The sequence below is a fragment of the Numida meleagris genome, chromosome 1, assembly GCF_002078875.1.
Source record: "Numida meleagris isolate 19003 breed g44 Domestic line chromosome 1, NumMel1.0, whole genome shotgun sequence".
NCBI lineage: Eukaryota > Metazoa > Chordata > Aves > Galliformes > Numididae > Numida > Numida meleagris.
In genome coordinates this window covers 167,184,156-167,190,420 of record NC_034409.1, presented here as the reverse complement: position 1 = coordinate 167,190,420, position 6,265 = coordinate 167,184,156, and the positions used below count along the sequence as shown (strand labels likewise).

Below are 6,265 nucleotides of genomic sequence, written 5' to 3'. Positions count from 1 at the left end.
AATCTTTGCCTTTGCTGCAGTAATTATTCACCTAAAATTGGCTTTGCTCATAAGAAAAGTTCTCAATCTGAGCTAGTGAAATCACATCAAGTCCACTTGAAGGCTCTCGATAACCTTTGATGACGTGAGCACTAAAAACTGCATTGGTGGCACTGCAGTTCTAAATTGAGATGCTTCTGATAAAAAAATGCCCATTTCCTACAGCACAGGTAGTAAGTCTTGTAGCTCTCAGAGATAGTGTTTAGGAGAAAAAAACATATCACTGACATGTGTCTGAATCTGGGCATCACAGCTTGTGATGGTAACACCTGCTAGTTAATCAACTTTGGGCTAGCTACATGTATCTAGCTGTGGTGGATCAAACCACAGTTTCCCCATCCGTCCCAGGACATTAACATGTGTTAGTTAATGTATATCACTTAGTACCTGATCAAAACAGCAGTGTCATGGCACCGTGGTCTTTAGGAATCTGGCAGTCCATGGGGCATTCAGCATCGAGTTGCACTACGATTAGGAGGTGTTTAAGGTCACTCCTACCCCATGCACATGTTCCAGACACACCACAATGTGCTGCACTGTCACCCTGCCTCCTTGCAGCCATGCAGAGCTCATGCAAATGACGCCAGTGAGATCCAGCCACAGCGGATTGCCTCAATTTTATTACAATCTTCAGTGCAAAGCTGTCTGGTTTCTAGCTGGTGGATCTTCTTCATGATGGGGCATACAAGGGGAAAATGGTAACCTCTATGCACTCTCCTCCATCCATTCAAGTAACCAAGTGCCAGTTTTAGGTCAAGGGGAGCAATACTCACTGGTGGGAGCAAGCTGTGGGTCTTCCCATGCTGGCTGACTGAGTCCAAGAGCTCCAAAGACAGACAGGCTTCCACTTTGCCACGAAGCAGAACCAAACCTCTCCTGCTAAAGAGGGTGAGGAACATGGTATGTGACCACTATGTTTAAAGAAGATTTTTATTATCTCTGCAGTTTCCCAAATCCGATGACATTGTATTCCCTGCTGTAGAGCTCTTCTCCAGTTATCTCCCTTCCAGACACACTTCCTTCTCACTGCCTCTACTGCAGTATTCTGTGCATCTGTAATGAAGAGAAGAAAGCAAACTCCCAATTATACCAATAAATTATCCACTTTGAAATATAAATTAAGAGAGCTATCCTGCAGGCAGTCACTCCCAGGTCCTCAGGGACCCTTCCTGTAAACAACATCCCTTTGCTGTCTTCTTCAGATTGCAACTTCATCCGCATCAGGAATTTCCTTTTTGGGGCTGGGTGTCCCCAGGCTGCCTGCACTGGAGGGTCTGGGCCGTGGAGCAGACCACACAGTGCTGTTAGTACCAAGAAAACCAGCCAGCCCATCAATTTTTGCTGCTCACAGCCCAGCCTAGCCCAGCTTTCCAATATTTACATCCTAATGCCAAACTCCAGGAAACTGGAGGACCCGTGGCCCTGAAAACTATATCTCAGAAGATTTCCTTGCATCAAAGCTGTGGGTAGGATGGAACAGGCAGCTGATTGTTATCTGCCTTAAATTTGCGAGGGCTGGCCTAAAGCTCTGGCGTAAGTCCCAGTGACCCCTCTGGTTCTGTGGTGGCCTGGAGCTCAGACGTCAGGGGATATCTGCAGCTCCAGGTGTGTGTCCTGGCACCAAGGACATCCTCCTTCTCCTCCTGGGGTTGGCTGGGCCCAGGGCCAGCTCTGACAGCGCAGCTGGCTGGCCTTGGATCAACAAAAGGATTGAGAGGTGAGAAGCACTGTCAGGGACTCACTGCCCTTCTTGGGAGCTGCTTTTAAGCAGGGATCTTGTCCTTGATCTCTGCTGAGCTATGATGAAACTATGTCCATACTGGGCCCTATAACTCACCAGTATGGACCCTGACTTGAACTGGGATCTGGCTGATCACTGTGGTCTTGTCTGGTGATCTGAGCTTTTGGCTGGGCCTGGATACTATCACCCAACAAGCTCATCTTGCTTGGGTTCCAAGGCAGTGTGCCTTTGTTCTCAAAGACCACACCCCATGTCCACCTTGCTGTCACCCTTGGTCTTGGTTCACCTCTCCCTGAGCAGTTCTTGCTGCTCACTAGCAGTGGGAAACAGCATAAAATGAGGAAGATCTGGGGTTTCTTACAAGAATAGCAGAGGAGAAAAGTGATACTCTGTCCCTGGGGAGCTTCCCCTAACTGTCCTCACGGTAGAAGTACGGGCAAAGTTGCGGAGGCAGCAATTTGCCTCTTAGACAGCACGGGGGGGCTGTGAATAGCCAGAGATTTTACGGTTCCTCCTTTACTAGAAATGTCACCCAGCTTCTGGAAACGCTAGTGTAAAAGCCAGCTGCTCCATCAGTGCACCTGTTCCTTGTCTGCAGATACCAAGGCACATGTAAAGCCATGCCTTCATGCCTGCATAAACCCTGGTCCTTCCAAAGCAAGCCTCATGTCAGCTCCTCCACCAGCTCTTCATGTTTTCCCCAGAAGCAATGTTCCCCAGCAGCAAAGCCAACCCTCTGGGTCTGACCTGGCACAGGTGGCCTCAGGAGGGTCCTGGTTTCCCTGAGCCCCAGGTTATGCTCTGTTGCTGTAACAGTCCTAAAGTGGAGATGCCTGGTTTTGCAAAGAGCCATTGGCCGTGCTTCCTGTGGGAAGCAGTACACGTTGTACTGCTGTAGAGAACTACTTAAGACTGCCAGGCCGATTGAGATACCGTTGAAACACTCGGAAAGGACACCAGAGAGCCAAATTTGATGAAGTACATACTCCTGATGTAGCCAGTATCCTTGTGTAAGCCATCCTAGCCCACAGCCGAGTTTTCAGCCCAAAGAGCTGCATTTTTCACCCCAGACTGGAGTCTGTCACTAAGTAGGATGCGTCCAGTGTGGATGTCCGAAGAAACTGGACTGTGGTGTGAGAGGGGTGAAGTGGCAACAGGACAGCACACAGCCTACTGCCTCAAAGGTGAAGGAGTGTGCTGTACCCTGCAAGTATTTGGGTATCAAATTCATAGTGGTATGGCTCATTGAGCACTAGCTTGCTGATATAAATATAAGGATTATGCTGAGTCAGACCAAAAGCTCATTGTAGTCAGTATTACATCTTCAACAGTCAGCAGTAAATGGATGTCTTAAGAAAAGCATAAGAACACCAAAAAAGCAATGGTTCTCTCAACACTTTCCCAGGTTTATTTTCAGATAAGGAGTTTTCCTACCTGGGTGTGTATCTTTGCACACAGCAACTTTCAATGTGTTTCTCTTGTGGTGGATCTATCTTACCCTTCCTTCAGTGCGTGTTATCTCATCGTCAGTGATGGCATTTGACAAAGCCTGAATCTTCACCGGGATTTACTTCATGGGCATTATTAAGCCCTAGTCACCATGAGGTAAGAACATAATCTTTCCTATCAAGACAAATTTTGCCTTCAGAGATAGAAAGTACTGCAAACACATTAATAGCCTCCCTCTAACAGATAATAGAAGGTAAGCCCCAGAAGTTAAAATCTCTTGGGAGTTAGAGAGCACAGGAAAAGCAGCGAATTCTGTAGAGAAAGGTCCCTCCTGCTCTGCAGTGTCAATAGTCCCACACTGTCACAGAAGTCTTGCAGCTCAAGGTGTCCCATTTTGTCACGTGCCAGCGAGACATGAGACTGACAAGTGGGTTAGGTGAACTTTGAGGATTAATTAACAGTGTGATTAGAAGCTGCATGATTTTACAGATTGTTTTTGACAGTGGGTTTTAGATCATACCACCTCACCAGTTGCCCGTCTCTCCTGTGGGGAGCAGCAGGAGGCACCCACATCTCCTTCATGCCATGAGTCTCAGTTTCAGCTACTTGTCACTGTGAATAGAGAGACTGGGAGGCTGACAAATGTTTCATTTACTCCACCTGCCTTCTACTGCTATCTAGCAGGGTGGGACTGGCAACAGGTAGCATACTAAATCATACTGCATCTAAATCTCCCCAATCCTTCTCGCAGGGACAGCCAGCAAAAGCATGGCTCAGGTTCATCATGTTTCTTATACGTGGTGTTTTTTTCTTATCTGTATTGACTGGCAGATATAATTACTAACCACAGAAGAGCAAGTGACAGGCTACTGCAAGGATAAGCAGCCTCTGAAACTCTAGTTGCAGGTGTGTTCTTGGAGTGGTTCCCAAAATATGGCAATATCACCATAAGGGTCAGCTTGTTCTGCTGAAGCCAATAGGTCATCCCAGAAACAAGCAGCTTTCATCTCCATCCAGTAATGGGACACCTGAAGAGATGTTACAATCCTTCATCTCTGAGTTGTTACGAAAAATCTTTCCTCTCTGTGACTCTTAAGTGACAAAACGTATGTTGTTGGGACACTAAAGGCACTCACAGACTTCACTGGCCACAACCAGCCTTCCTTCCTCCCCTTCACCTTTGCCTGTTTCAGCCCAGACAGGATACCAGCCTGCATTTGGGCCTATGGCCAGGCAGGGATGCAGAGGAGCTGGAGACCAGCCCTGATGCAGCATTGCTGGGGCAGGGACTGATGCCTCCAGAGGGGGCTGAAATGGAGTGTGGGGGGCTGCTCAGAGCCAATAAATCTTATCAGTGTTCTCTTGGCCGTGGTGTGTATCTTGAAGGTCTTGGTGACCAGGAACAGGTCAGTACGAAGCTCATGTGGTGAGGAAGAATGGCCACTTGAGCAATATAGTTTGTCCAGTTTCCAAAGCAGCAAAGCACTTGCTCCTTACATTTTAGTAATAACTGCTAATTACAGTGCCAAAAAGCAGTATTTGCTTAACTACATCAGAACGTTTTCTCTCTGAGTACATGCAAGTTTAATTATCTAGTCAACAGCTCCACCACGGAGCTTTATTCAGGCAGTAAAACTAATCAAACTGCCATGTAGCTCTATGAGGCATCCAGTTCCTGAGTGTCTACTAAGACTCACCCAATGCACTGCAGCAACTGACAGGCTTATGTGATGAGCAGGAAGAAACAGGACTCGATGATCCTTAAGGGTGCCTTCCAACTTGGGTTTATTCTACGATTCAGTGATTCTAACTGGGAGTCAGTGTTGGCAATGGGCAGTGGGACTTGATGATCTCCTGAGGTCCCTTCCAACTCCTGCAATTCTGTGATACGGTGATCACCACCACTGTGTTTAAAAATCCGATCTACTTGGTGGGTGTACGGATTGGTAAATTGAGTTGTCTCAGTCTGTACACTTCCCATTTTCTATTCACAAGTTTTCCACTTTACCTCATAGGTTACATTGAATGGATTTGAACAAAGCCCTTTTGTTCGTGGCAATGGTGAGCAGCTCATCTGGAGGATAACTGCAACACCCTTGTCTGGCAGCGGCCGCACCGGCACCGCTCTGATGTCCGAGTGGCTCTGAGCAACCGCAGCTGGCAGCTGCACCACCTTCCTTGGCGGGCAAAGCAAAGTTCTCAGCTACTGAATCTGCTTCGGCAGCCCTCCTGAAGACAGCTGGGCAGCTGGATCCAATTCTCCTTCACAACAGCGAGCGTCAGACCTTGGAGCCTCCCCTGACACGGCGATCTTGACTAGCGCAGTCACATTGGCCGCGCTCCCTGTCCATCGCTCCCAGCAGGGCTGCAGCATGCCCAGGTACATGCTCAGAGGAACGTGTGCTGGCAGCCAGAACTCCTCGGATACAAGAGGGATGGAAAGGCTACATCAGTGCCTCAGATACAAGCATTTGGCACACGGCTGAAAAGCAGAGAACAAACGCTGGTTCTCCAGATTTTATCCATCCCCGCCGGGCTGCAGGCCTCGGTTTGCGGAGCTGTGAGTTACGAGCTGAAGGACAGAAAGGGGCTGGGGGAGGCGGTCAGGGAGCCTGGCTGTCCATTAAAGGGAGGCACTGAGATACATCTTTGTGGGGCCGTGCCATGATGTGAGCTGGGTGTGAACACAACACTGTTTGGGGTTTTTGAGGGAATGGGTTTTCTTGGATGCTATTCCCAAGAAAAACGCTCTTCTTCATGGAAGGGGCTCACTGTCCGCCACGACATCACGTCACCTCAGCACTCTCTACCCGACGTCACCCAACACACCCCTGCGTCCAGCCCAGGAATGCTACGTGCGACTCTGGGGCACCTCAGACCCATTGGTAGCGGGGGGCTGTGCCGGTTTCGATGGCTTCAGACGGCCCGGTTGATTCCCCTCCACGCTCAGAGGCCGGCGCAGAGGCGGGGCACATCCCGCGGCCGCCGGCTGCCTCAGGCCCCAGCGCGGCGCTGCCGGCTCCGCCCGCTCCACGT

General features: G+C 49.2%; 1 long non-coding RNA gene across 1 annotated transcript; it reads left to right on the top strand.

Moving 5' to 3' along the window:
- On the top strand, positions 1,245-5,820 carry LOC110387862. The gene is made up of 2 exons (XR_002432735.1): positions 1,245-1,756; positions 5,245-5,820. It is a non-coding gene; the product is annotated as an uncharacterized LOC110387862 (long non-coding RNA).